General features: G+C 35.8%; 1 pseudogene across 1 annotated transcript; it reads right to left on the bottom strand.

Moving 5' to 3' along the window:
• Positions 1-11443: 11443 nt before the first annotated feature.
• LOC149537987 (fasciclin-like arabinogalactan protein 10 pseudogene) lies at positions 11444-13897 on the bottom strand (annotated as a pseudogene). Its single transcript, XR_016355958.1, has one exon. The product of XR_016355958.1 is annotated as a fasciclin-like arabinogalactan protein 10 pseudogene (transcript).
• Between the last annotated feature and the right edge of the window lie 1094 nt (positions 13898-14991).

The raw sequence follows: 14991 nt of genomic DNA, 5'->3' as shown, positions 1-14991 counted from the left end.
AAGAGACGTGGCTGCCTGGAAACAGCAATAGGAATGCCAAGATAAGTCAAAGGAAGTGAAACTATCTGAAACCGTAGGATACCAACAATCCTGTGCTAAATAGAATCAGGAGTGTTAAAAAAGTAAATGAAAGATTTGTGCTCATTAACTTTCTGGCCTGAAGCTACCAGATAAACGTCCAAAGCATGTCGAAAGGCTTCAGCTTCCTTGATCCTAGCAAGACCGGCAAGAGCAGAATCATCAACAAATTGAAGATGGGAAAGAGAAGGTAAGCCATTACCCCACCGCCAGCCTTGAATAGAATTCTGGGACACCTGATGCTTAATGAATCTGCCCAAGCCTTCAGCCATGATGATGAATAGATATGGGGAGAGAGGGTCACCCTGGCGGAGGCCTCTAGAAGCACCAAATAGTTGTGAAGGTTGACCATTAATAAGAACAGAAAAAGAGGCAGAAGTAACACAACTCATAATCCAACTCACCCAGTCAGAGCTAAATCCAAAAGAAAGAAGAATACTCCTTAGGAAGCTCCATTTAACTCTATCGTAGGCCTTAGCCATATCCAGCTTGACAAACATGGCTCTCACCCTTGAAGTAGCCATAGAGTGAATAGCCTCAGTAGCAATAACCACCCCATCCAAAATTTGTCTGCCAGCAACAAAACCACCTTATTCTTCTGAGATAATAATGGGAAGCCACCTTTTCAGTCTCTCAGCAATCAGCTTAGTAATAACTTTGTAAACCACATTACATAAGGCAATTGGTCTAAAAAACTCCAATTGATTAGCACCCTCTCTCTTAGAATAAGAGTCAAGAATGTAGAGTTCAAAGCTCGAAGCATCTGCTTGCTAGCATAGGATTCTTTAACCACCTCCAACAAATCATGATTAATGATGTCCCAAAATTCTTGAAAGAATTCAACTGGAAAGCCATCAGGACCAGGAGCCTTCCCCTTAGGCATGCCAAAGACCACCTCCTCCAGCTCTTCTAAAGAGATAGGACGCATGAGATAATCATTCATTTCCTGAGTGATAAGGGAAGGAATACAGGACAAAATAATATTTTCTTCATTATCAGCAGGAGGAGAGTCCTCAGAGAAGAGGGTAGAGAAGTAGGAAATAGCCTCCTGGAACAAATCTGGCAAGGAATTCAGTGGGATACCTTGAGAATTAACCAAAGAAGAGATAGTGCTCTGATTCTGGTGAGATTGCACTATTTTATGGAAAAAGGCAGTGTTTCGATCACCTTCCTAGAGCCAATCAACTCGAGCCTTTTGCTTCCAAAAAATTTCCTCTCGAAGTTCCCATTCTTCTAGAGCTCTAGAAGCAAGGGATTCAGCCTGGCCAAGATCCTCTGAGAAACCTTGATCTCTAATCTCCCTTGTGATGACATCAAGATTTTCTTGAGCAAGCCTCTTCATAAAGTGAAGGTTCCCAAAGCATTCCCTATTCCATATCTTGAGCTGCCTTTTAACATATTGAAGCCTTTTAGAAAATGAGAACATTGCAGTACCATATGCAGGAGCACTATCTTTCCACCAACAAAAAACAAAATCATGAAGAGAGGAGTCACGAAGCCACATCAACTGGAACTTAAAAGGAGGATGCTTCGGAACATAAGCCCCTATAGCGAAAAATTTGATTGGCCAATGATTTGAACCCCTCTAATCAAGGATTTTTGAAGAGATAGTAAGGGTGCCACTAAGCCAGAAGCAAGAAACAAGAAATCTATCCAGACGTTCTGAGATAGCAGCAACACCAGTCCTACGATTATTCCAGGTATAGAGGCCATTAGAAGGCTTAACATCAGAGAGATGCAAAAGAGATATGTGTTGCCGAAGAAGAGAAGAAGAAGGCCCCAATCTAGCCAAACCACCATGCTTCTCTTCCAGACTTAAAACTGAATTGAAGTCCCCTGCTAGCACCCAAGGATGATAAGGATGACAATTTCTAACATATTGAATATGTTCCCAAAGTTCCTCCTTTCCCACAAGATCAATAGGTGCATACACATTAGTAACCAAGATTACCTCTCTTAAGTCTGGAGCAAAAGCTACCATAGAGAGAGCTGAGCGAGAAGACATCCAGCCAAGAGGAGAAATTTTTTGAGGATCCCAAAATATAGCTAAACCACCAGCACTGCCTATTGCCCCAACACACTGGCATTGGCCACGAGACCAAATACTAGAGGCATGTTGGACCATAGACTCCACAGAGAGCTTAGTCTCTTGGATACAAAAAACATCAGGACTATGATCAACCACCAAGTTATGAATAGCCTTTTGTCTAGGGATGCTATTCAACCCCCTTACATTCCATGAGAGAATAATCATCATTGGGAAGAATTGGGAAAATGAGAATCCAAAGGTTTCACTGAACCAGACTCAATCAATATATCTCCTATGAGTTTAATCTTCTCTTGGTCTGTTTTGCGCCCACTCCTTAGAGGGGGAGTAGAAGAAGCCCGCTTAAAGGGTCGAGGCAGCAACCCCAAGGGGAGAGGAGATCCATTGCCCTTACCTGATGGTAGCACATCCTTAACCAAGTTAGCCAAAACAACATCATTATCTTCCAACACTGCAGGAGTCACCAGAGCCTCTGTCACAGGAGCTACAGGAACCTCACAGTTCTGATATACTACAACTTGAGATGCCCCACAAGCATCATTAGGAACAGATCTCTCATCTGGGCAAACTGGATCAGAAGAGATAGGAGGAGGAATACCCTCCTCTAGAACCATACTATCCAGCACCTCAAAGCGGTTAAAACCTGAATCAGATAATCTTTCTTTCAAAGGCCTCTTTTGACCACGTCCCTTAGCTCGAGGGCGAACAGGGGTAAATCCATCCTTATCCTGCATTTGAGCCTTACCCTTACCTGTAGCATCTTGTGGATTCATCCCCTTGGTAGTATTAACCATTTGAGATTGTCCTTTCCCTGTAGTATCTGCCAAACCACCAGCATTGCCAGCTGTAGAACGATCCACTCCTTTGAAACTCGAATTACGGGGGCACTGCCGCAGTAAATGACCATACTCATGACAAATCCGGCAACGGAAAGGGAGGGATTCATAATCTAACTGCTGCACCCAAGAAGAATCCCCCAGAAAAATTTCCAAAGAATCTGGTAATGGGTTATTCAAATTAATTTCAACACAAATTCTAGCATAAGAAATAACCTTTTTATCGAGGGATTGATGTGCGATCGCAGCCGGCTTCCCCAACAAAGCAGCAATTTGTCGAAGGATGTCTTCACGCCAAAATTCCAAGGGAAGACGAGGCAAGCGAACCCAAACTGGCACTGTTGAAGGGAGATCCTCAGCAGAATTAAAACCTGAATGCCAAGGTTTGACAAATAACCCCACATGGTTGTAGAAATAAGGGCCTCCTTCAAAAACACGATCACGATCAAACATGCAAGAGAATACAACAAAAAAAAACTATTCCCTGCCAACATAATCTCCATATCGCCTTCCACCTGCCAAGAGCGGCAGATCCATGCCTCAAGAGCGGATAGGGAAATCCAGATTCCAAGAAATTTGCATATCAAAGCATGCTTGGTCCAATCATCAATGTCCTCCATTACAGCCGTTGGAGGAATAACCAGAACAGGGAGATCATGGCTACGCGAAAAACAACCATTAACTTTTTTCAGCTTGGAGCTCTCCCCTGAATAAAATGATTCAGATCACATTGCATGCATAGTTGGAGAAGAACCATCTGTTCTCACCAACGGAGAAGAAATCCCAGGCCCTGCCATGCAAACAATAAAACCCCAATCCAAAATTGACTGCAGAAGATCTCCAAAAACACCGACGCAAATTATGTCCAGTAGCTAGTAATCCAAACAGAATAGAAAAATAGTAAAGATCAAACACCAAGAACAGGCTAGGGGAAAAACCCTAGCCCAGCCGGCAGCCAACGCTTCTCCACATCCTCGAATTTATTTCCTTTTTAGAATTCATTTCTACTTCTATATTTTGAGATTGTTACTGGAATGAAGCCTAGAGGTATATCAGATTTGAGGGATATTGTTGGTGAAGAGAAGAGAAGTGTTGAAGGAGAAGTATTTGTTGATGTTATGAAGTCTTTTCATGAGGAAGTGAAACTAAAGTTGGAACAAAGTAATCATAAGTATAAGGAGAATACATATAAGTATAGAAAACACCATATTTTTGAAGTTGGCGATAAGGTGATGGTTCATTTGAAGAAGGGTAGATTTTTTTGTTGGGACATACAGTAAGTTGAAAATGAAGAAGTTTGGTCCTTGTAAAATCTTGAAGAAGTTTGATAGTAGAAATACATATGAAGTTGAATTACCTAATGACATGGATATATCTCCTATATTCAATGTTGCTTATCTATATGAGTATCATGAGTTAGATGATGAAGTTCTTGTATCAAGTGATTATCCTAAGAAGTAGACTAAACAAATATTGGATCAGAGAGTTGACAAGAGAACAAGAGGAAATGATTATTTTGAGTATTTGGTGAAGTGGAAGAATAGATTAGTTGAAGATGCTGCATGGATTTCTCAATCTGAGTTAGATTCAGCTCAAGTTGTGATGCCTTCATGATTCGAGAGAATTATTTCTTTCAACCCAAGTTGTTTGATGTAGGAGCATCCTAGGTTGTCAAGCTATCTTTCTTATTTTTCTTTGTTATTGTCAAGCTGCAATATTGACCAAGTTCTAGCATTACCAAGTTGTAGTTGTTGTTGAGTGACAGTATTGTAAAGCCCCAATGTTGATAGAGTTCCTATGTTGGCCAAGTTGCTTCAAGTGTCGAGTTGGTCAGTCGTTCTTTATGATACTCAACTCCTTCTTTGACCGATTTTGTCTGTTTTGGTTCTTAGTGAGAGCCAACTTATTCATTTAATTCATGTTGACCATTTAATGTAAGGATCATGCATTAAGATGTGTAAAGATTGTTATGAGGTTGACCTTCTCTATGTAGCGATCTAGAATCTTTTGTAAACCATTTTGGCAAGTATAATTAACAAGTTTAGGTTTAGATTTAGAGCAGTGAAAAGTGGTAGACGGATCGTAGTGGTTAGTGAATTTCATTCTGGATATCTAATCATAGATCAAGCATGGTGAATGTATTTTGATGTATATTTGATCATTGTATTGGTCGTGACCCTGAAGGCCTTACAGTCGGGCATGTTTTCTTTTATTTTGATGAATCAATAAGATATTGTTGGTTTCTCCTTCTCCTTGGTGTTGTACTTTATGATTTGCTACCATTGTGTTTACTCAGCAAGGTGATTTGATAGTTAGGTGTGCCTTTGGCCCTAATTATCATCTAGCCCTACATCAATTAATCTTGCATTTGTATGAGTGTCTTTATCTTAGTATAATCACCAAATCGAACTTGTATTTGGAGCAGCATGTTATCTGCCTTGGCGCACGATATCAAGTCTACATAATTACTGTTGAGCATGTTATGTCATGTGTGTTCGATATTTGTTAAAGTGACTTTGGTTATCGGGGGCATGGTTATATTTACAAAGGATCACCTTCCATGTAGGGTCATGACCCTACGTGACCCAAGCCACGTAGAGTCATGACTTTACGTGAAGGGTGACCATTCAAATACATATTTATGTTGGTTATCGGTTGTTGCTGGAAAATAATCAATCACAATGAACATTGGATTACCTACAATTAATCGTCCTTACATTTTCAGATATCAGACACCATCAACACTGTTAACTCAATATAAGGAATTTTCACTATATATAGTGCATAAATTATATTGTTTTGGAATTTCTTTAATAGTAAACAATAGCAGTGATATTTGAAATCTATTAAATCTATATCTCAGATCCAATTTTCCTTAACAACCCCTACACCAAGAGCTAATTTTTATGTCTTTTTTTCCTCCTTGCTTTGTACCCACCCAAACAAATTGTGGTTCAAATAGCTACCAATGTTGCCAACTCTCCCTCAACTAGTATTATGGACATCTTTGGCCCAAACAAGAAAAAAATGTATCAAGAATCTAGGCTTAAAATAGCCTCTAGTTAGGGTACACCTAAAATCCCAACCCATGACTGCTAAAATTGAATCAAGGGACGATAAATGGAAAGCTCGACCCCTTAACAAGAAAAAAGAGCCTCTACTAAATACTTACGATCCATCATATTGTTTCTGAAGATGAGGCTATGGAAGATATTAGCACTTCCAAGAGATCCAGTGAATTACCAAATCACTCTATTATAATGGGGGGAAATGAAGAAAATTAAGAGAATGGTTCAGTCTATCATGGAAGAAGGAAAAAGAAAAGATGAGGAAGACGAAAAAGAGGGGGACGTGGATTTGGAAAATAGCTTTAAGACTGCTTATAACTCTATTTTTCTATAGTATTAGAACTGGGCCCTTTGATCTCACTAACAAAATGATGATTAATGAAGAGGATGCAAGCAAATCAAGAATTGTAGGGACCTATAAGGACACACTTAAAGGGACCCATCTCAAATGCAACATAACAATAGACAAGCTAGAAAAAGACTAAAGCTAGGGTGATTGAACTCAAAAGGAAAATTGCAAGCATCTCTAGGTTTAGCCTACAAGTTATACATAGCTCAACCACCTCTTTGTGCCTCCTGCAAAAGAATATCCTAGGTACAGTTGAAAGTGATGGAACAATAAAAGAGTTCACTAGGGACAAGGCCCCTTATATTTTTGTTGTTATTGGTCACAATTAGCTTTATGTTTATTATTATTGTACTTATTGTACAACCTTTAAATTATTGTATAAATAGACAACACCCTAATTTATTGTTTTTAATATTAAAAATAAATATAATCTTCTAGACACTTCTTTATTAGCCCCTGCCTATATAGACAGGGAACTTCTTTATTAGCCTCTGCCTATATAAACAAGGAACTAATGTTTTCAGTAGACCCTATCAATTATTTTGTGCAATTTAAAAAATTTGCATCACTAATGTTTGAAGAGAATTTATTTTTAAATTAATTTAATTTCATTAATTTCTATGTTTCTATTGGTTCCTATCTATTTTCCTCGAACTTTTTTTTCAATTAAAAAAACACATTAAAATTACTAAATTGCATTAACTATGTGTCAGTTATTTACCACCTTTTGCTTCCACCTGCAAATTTTATTCACACCCTATTAAGTTCTTAATCGTCCATTCTAATTACGGCACCCTGTTAAGTTCTTAACCGTCCATCTAATTATAATCTTTGACAAAGAGTTCAACGTTATCCTTCCACACATGGATCGCTTATGAACGCATTGAAAAGCAAGGCAAAAAAATATTTTAAAAACAAGAAGTGCTACGTAATTAGAGAGGTATTTTTTTAGGGGTTATAGTATTAACTCTTCAAACAAGTAAATTTCCTTTTGGTATATAGATATTTCTACAAAATATTTTTTTTTTAAATTATAAATTTCAAATTCTTTATATTTAGATTTTAAATTGGGAGAAATATCAATTTCTTTTATAATTTAAAAAATAGATTTTTAGTTTAGCATATTAAAAATCAATAGATTAATAGAGTTAAAAATAATTATTATTATAATAAATATGTTCTAAGCTTAGTTTCTAATTTAGAAAGTATTGTTTTATAAAAACTAGATTATATGTTTGTAAATATTTTGATCATTTGTATATTTTAAAATTTTAAAAAAAATCAAATATTGTTATTAATAATAGATAGGTGGATTGAGTTTTTTAAGTATCAATTAACATACTTCTCCATGAATATATTTTGTTAAACAAATATTTCTATCATTTAATTTTTTAATATTTTTATAATTTAAATATGAATTTTTTAATTCTTTAATTCACTCTCACTAATTAAATTAATCATCTTTTCTAATTTCTTGATAATTGAAATAGTTAAATTTTCACATTTATAAAAGTCAAATACCAATTTTTAACTTAGATATATCACTATAAGCATATAAAAAAATATAATATTATAATTTATTAAATATCTTTTTTTTTTAATAGAAGGTTTTATATTATTTTAAAAATTGTAAATTACTAAAAATTATTTTTTAAATTAATTTCAATTACCTGAATCATAATGAATTAGTTGTAACATAGAATATAATTTACAATTGATTGATAGATTAAATAATTTTACCAAGCTAAAAAAATAATAAAAGGAAAAGTAATATTTTCCTATAAAATATAATAATCATTCAGAATCCTGTAAATCATTCAAAAATCAATTCTTCTTTTTCACAATAAAGCAACTATTGAGAGTCAAATAAAATCATGACAATTTTGGTGGTTAAGTACATTAAACTCTTGCATAAGTCTGTTATCTTTGTCATAATGATTTGTTTTTTCCTCTATTTGTCAAAGTTAAAACAATTTTTTCAGCATGATTTTGTTGAGTTACAATTTAACAATTTAGCTTGCAAGTTAGAGACAAAACTGACCGTTGATGTAGTCAAGATTTTTATAAAATCTTAATGAAAAAGGAGATTCGTTCTAATAATCTATTTCCTTCCTTCTATTTACTACATAAGCAAGGACTCATGCTCGAACGAAGCTATTGTTCATCAAACATTTTAAACGCATTTCAAAACTAAACTAGTGACACAAGCGTCATAGTTCCTGCCATTTGAATTTTTAGTTTAAAGAAAATAGAAGTAGCAATGTTCCTGTTCAAACATTGATAATCACATGAGACGGTCTATGTTGAATCTTGAAAGTAGCTTATTTGCATTAGATAGGAAATCTAGCTTCAAATAAGATGGTGCCCTGGTATATTAGCACCAAATTCACCTTATAATATAAAAAATATAAAAGATAAATAAGTTAAAAGAAAATAATACAAGAATAGAGAAAAATATTCATAACAAAATATTTGAATTGTTGGTCTTTATATTGTTTAAAATTTGCAAATATAATTTAAAATGTAAAAAATTACTAAATTTTTATTGTAATTTCTTTGGTTTTTTAGAATGTAAAAACTTAATTCCTAAAGTTTTAATAATGTTCTTAAATAAACTTTCATAAATAAATAATTATGAATAAAATAAAATCTAATATGTTTATATTAGATTATTGTGATTAAATATTTATATAAATATTCTACTTCACAATCAATAATTGAAAAAGTAAAATAGAAAATTGAACATAATAATATAAAATAGAATAAAACTGTATTGAAAAATATTAAGTTTTATTTCTTATATAAAGAAAATAGTCAACATGTCATGTCATTGATATAATTACTATTCGATCTTTATGTTTAAAACAGTTCTAAAAATGAAATTCTATGGTGAAAGAAGATTTGTATGAAAGATGACATAAGCATGACATAAGCTATAATTAATGTATTAAAAGTAAGGTGTACAAAATATCCTAATTTTCTATTAAGAAAATTAATTTTACTCCCTACTATTTTTGCTCTAAGCCAATCAAAGAAGAGATAAATTATTTTGTTTAAATCATTTAAATAGATGAAAAATTTCAAACTATAGTTGATAGACATATATATTTAAAATTCTTGACTCTGATTGGCTATTTAAAAGTGACTATTGCATCCTATGGCATCTAATTGATGCAATAGTATCCTGCCATAGCAGGAACTAAAAATTGCTCGACTCCAAATGAAAACTTTTATAATCCAAGCTCCACAGCTTAGCCTATCTAAGTCCATCCGTTACAAATTTAAAAACAATCATAATAAACACCATAATTGAAATCTATCGATGTATATTTATTATCTTTAAAATATTTCGTCTTGGAATATTTATTTTTAAAATCCATCTTAATTTGAAATCCTCAAAACCTTCCCAACTGCTCCATTCATAGTTAACGTGTCTCATAAAACCCCCGTAAAGACTCATTTGGTCTCCATTAATAAGTAGAGACGAACAGCTGTATCCCCTCTGTTGGACGCCGTATGAAATAGGAAAAGTAATCATTATTCACGTGATCGCATTACACCAGAATGTCTGTGAAAAGTACAGTTTCATTGTCAAAAAACATTAGTCATAAGGACGGGAATGTGTGCATATGTACCGCTGAACAAATGCCATTAACAATTTCATAATCCAAAAGGTGGAACTGTCGTCTTCACGCCGCGCCCACGATAGACATTTCCGTAAATCGCGGCGCTTTTATTATTTTAATAACTAAAAAGTCTGAGCGAAAAAGCTCCCTTCACACAATAATACTGACCGCCTGATTTACACAGTCGCTTTCCACCATCCCTGCCACTTGCGGTTAGTATCGAATTGACAAAAGATGTGTTTTTCAATATTTTGGATTATACAAAATGGAGTGTGAAATCTTTTTAGAAATATATCATCATTTTTTTTAAAGAAATTTAGGAGAAAATTAAAATTATCTATGATATGAATGTGCTTGTAATTTCTGATTATAAAATTTATAATTATTTTATTATTTTCTCTTGGAAATATGCGTAGTTTCATAAGTTCTTATATCTATTACTCGAATTATAAATTATAAATGATCCAACAACATTTTCAATTGTCTTCATTACAGTATCATTTATTTTCAAATTAAAATAATAAAATAATAATTTTGTCAGATAAATTTATTTTTAAATTAAAATAATAAACATATTTATTAATATTATTCAGATTATTTGTTTGACAAGAAAACTCAAGGCAATGCCTACAAGTTGTAATAGTTTTTATGCATTGTCATTTCATTCTTGATTTTAAGGTTTTGTTACTGATAACATTGTTATTTATAGTAAAATTTTGAAAATGTCTTCATACATTTCTATCGTTTAGTGTTGTAGCATCTTTAGTTGTATAAACCTAGTGTTCCAGACAAATTTTTTAAGTACTCTAATATTTATCTATTATCCAATCTAAATATATGTTTTAAGAAAAACTTAAGTATGCATATGAGAATCTGCTTTTAAATGAAAAACTATGTGTACCTCATGCATATGAAAATCTTTTTTCAAGTGCATTAGTTTAACTTCTTACGTAGCATTATTAATTTTTGCTAATGAAGAAGTGTTTAGATTGAAATTTGTAAGAATAACAAACTTTCCAGATCACAATTGTAACCTCAACTTTTATAATATTAGATTCTCTAACACTCTTAACAAGATTTCTCTCCTTTATAATGTAAAGAAAACTTGTACTAACAAAAAAAATTATGTTCCAATTTCATCTCTTATAGTAACAAGATCTTGCATTGAGTAAGATTGAAGGTTCAGTAGATCAAATTTAAAACCATTCAAGCTCACGAAAAAAATCTTAATCTCAAAATAATTTTGTATTTAAAAACAGTATGATGCCATAGGAATCACAAACTTTCATAAATATGATACCATGAGAATCAAAACTTTCATAGATTCTCACAACAATTTTGTATAAATTTTGAAAAGTCTGCCAGAAAACTTTGGGATGTTCTACCGAGAATAAGATAAAAATGAAAAAAACCTATAATCAATCCAAACTGAACCCTCATTTTCTTCACATAATAGTGTTCATCGCAAATTTATTAAAATAGTATATGTCATTATTTGCCTACATTTTAACATTATTTAGTTAGTGACGTCCACTAACACAAAATGTTCCAAAGCTGTGCTATTTTTACAGATCTCATGGTTTCCCCACTAAAAAAGAACTCTTGCTGACCAAGAACACTAGACGAACTCTTGCTGACCAAGATCTGAACAATTAAAAATGGGGGAATGAAATCGACAGAAAGGGGGCTTCAAATCTACAGATCGCGCTATTCATGCCCCAGATATCTCTCCACAGTTCAAAAGAAAGCACACAAATTGACAGTAATTGTGCCAAATTGCTCCATTTCTTGTGAGGATGAGAAATAAAATAAACAGCTGTCGCTAGAACGCCTAATTTATGTATAGATCTAAGAATCGATGTCACACCAGGCATGTCGTACAAGCTACCAGAGAAACGATTCTCAAAAATCGAGACTTACACAAACAAAATTAATTAAGAAATTCTTGGAATTAAAAAAATACAACACGGCTACCCGATGTGGAGCCACGCCGATAAGCCGTCGCTTGTCTACATGTGACCAAGAGCTGCAAGGCAAAGAACAGCGATCGCAATGCCGGCAGGCGACAGCATTCCGGCGTTACGATTAGCCCTGGATTTGTCATCGGCAAGCAAATCGCTATCAGGTCCCGGCGCCGGGACAACGGAATCCTCCTTGGGAGGAGCCGGAGGGGAAATCGCCGGCGCTTCTGCAGGAGCCGGGCCCGGAACAGTGCCAAAAATTTGAAGAGGCTGGAGAACCTTATCAATGGAGAAAATTACCAGAGGCTGATCATCAACTAGGGTTCCTGAAACGACCGCAGTATTTACGCCGCTGTGCACCTTTGCAGAAGATTCGCCATTTTTAGTCACCGAAAGCGAGTAGCGTAATCTTCCACCAGAGGCCAGGGTTGTAAGATTCTGCTTGGAAGACCGCAACGTCCCTAAGGGGCTGTAACCCTCCCGCGCATGGAATTCCAGAATCTTTGCCTGAAGATTTGCCGGAAGGGCTTCAAATTTCTTGATCATTTTTCCTCGAAATGCACCATCATTTGGAGCAAATACTGTAAGACCTCCAGCGGCAAGGACTTCTTCGTAGGTTTTCATCACGCCGGTCTGGTTCAGAAGCCGAGCGAACGTTTCATGACCTGTATGGATCAAAACCTGCGTAATATTTACCTCCTCTGGAGCTACCGTCGGCGCTTCTGCTATCTTCGACGGCACAATCATGTTGCTAATCTGTACAATGGAAAGATTGTAAGGCTCACTGAGAATCGTCTTCATGTAGTACGCGTCAGGGTTCGAGCCGTGGCCGTCCGCAATGGCTCGAAACCCTACCACGCCCTTCTTCATGTCGGTAATGTTGATGAAGCCGTTCATTCCCTTGGCCGCTCCAGAGGCCTGGAACAGCGAGGTCGAAAGCATGGTGCGTTTCCGAATATTGTGCAGCTTCGCGTTGTCGAGGTAATCCAGCAGGACGTGCAGAGTGAAAATGTGCTTCAGGGTTTGGAGCTCGTGACCTCGGCTGAGCATGGCCTCCACGGATGCGTTGGAGACCGCGAGGACTGTAACCACAGATCGACTGTTCACATCGTCTGCGATCTTTGTCTTCGTGAGGTACTCGTTGAAAAGCCCAAACGACGGGTGCCCTGCCAGCACCTTCGTAATATTGTGCGCACTGCAAGTACAGAAGCACCAGCTCAGAATCACAACTGTGAAGTAATGGAGACAATGCTGTCGCGGAGAATCCATCTCCACGCCAGGGACTCGAACTCCGGACCTCTGGGTTGCCAAGCACCTTGCTTTGCTCTGCTTTGCTTTTTACAGTATCTCTTTGCCCAAAGCAATGCGATATTATAGAAATTTCACCTTCTCCAAGGTGGCGAGTTCGATTCTCGCGCCCGTCGCTACAACGAATTTGCGAACAACAGGTAAGCACAATGGACAGGTTTTGTTTTCTTTGATTAGCGAGCGGATTTTTTGGGTCACCGGACACGTGGCAGGATCGTCGGATGATGACTGGCCGGGACGGTTAAAGTCCAGTCCGCTATGATTCTCGTGCCGTCGGGAGCAGTCGGTAATCCTATGTTGGGATTATTGCTGGCGCGCTTTAAGTTGTTTTTCTTTGGTATATTGTTCACGAGTTTAATGGGATTTTGGACGTTTGAAATATTAATTTAATTTAATTAATTAATTGTGCACGGGCATTTTGGACCGTCAAGCCTATCTTGTTGAAAGATTTGCACTCGTTCTAGGCGATTAAGGCATCCTAATCGAGCACTCCCTATAAACTAAGCAAGTGAGATTGTGTTCCCATGTGAGGCAACAAGAACTCATTTATATTAGTGAGATTTGTTTCCATGTGGAAGTGCCAAGAACTTTGGCCAAGTATGAAATATAGAGACATAACTGTATTATTTTAATTTTTTTATTTAGTTATATTCATTATAATAATTGTGGTTTTATTTTATTCAACTTTCTTGGAACATAGTTTGATTTGAAATATTTTATTTTATATGGATATGATTCTTCAAACAAGAGAACTTCTATTTTGTCTAGAACTTCTCTCCTTTTGTCATTTGTGATAATTGTTATTCATTCGAGTAGTATTATGTGTGTTCTTCATTATTCTCGAAGCTAAGCTCTTGTCTAAATGAGGGCAACATGGAAGCTTTGCAGGAGTCGGACAAGGGTGTCTCTTGCAAAGTAAGCTCTAGAATTCTATAGAAGTTGACTCTTCTCTTGTGGACTTGAGAAAGGGAGAGGAAAACAAACAAAGCCAAGGCAATACACTGTAGACTTTGAAACCCTTCGAGCCCCCATTAGGGATAATTAGAATGTCATACCCTAGGAATGAGCATGTAAGACACCATAAACTCTTTATTGTTGGAAAGAGAACATGATGGCAAGATTGTAGACATGGGCCAAAGCATTCGTACCTTCCCATGAGAAGCACTCATTAAGGCACATAAGAAAACACCCTACTAACCCACTAAAATAACTATTCTCATATCACCTTATTCATCATAATGGCATGGTATAACCTTAGCTCACAAGCATTGAAAGGTTGACTAGACATGATCCAATAACTTGTAAATCCAAATAGGTTATAAGAGTCTAAGAGTGATAGATGATAACTATACATGCTAAGTAAATGACATAGAACCTTAAAACCGTCCACAAAGCATAAAGAAACATAAAAAGAAAAAAATTAAAAAGCAACAGTAGGCGTAGTCAATACGCCCAATATATTTCTTCTATTCAATATGCATTGATTACAAGATTAGGGTTGGAGGAATGAAAATACAGCTATATTTCAATATTTTGCTAATGAACGACACTCCTACAATAGAAATCCTAGCTCTAGCTGAACTCTCCAAAAGCCTCCTATTTACAAGGTTCTTTTAGGTCTTTTACAAGAAGAAATTCCTCAATTGAATCTCCAATATCGATTCATGCTAGGTGGAAGAATCATTGTAGTAGTTGTTACGGTTGCTTTAGGCATGTTG

The sequence above is a fragment of the Cupressus sempervirens genome, chromosome 9, assembly GCF_028749045.1.
Source record: "Cupressus sempervirens isolate cs-2001-9-10 chromosome 9, ASM2874904v1, whole genome shotgun sequence".
Classification (NCBI taxonomy): domain Eukaryota; kingdom Viridiplantae; phylum Streptophyta; class Pinopsida; order Cupressales; family Cupressaceae; genus Cupressus; species Cupressus sempervirens.
The sequence above is the reverse complement of the archived record's forward strand: the minus strand, read 5'-3'. Positions and strand labels throughout refer to the sequence as shown.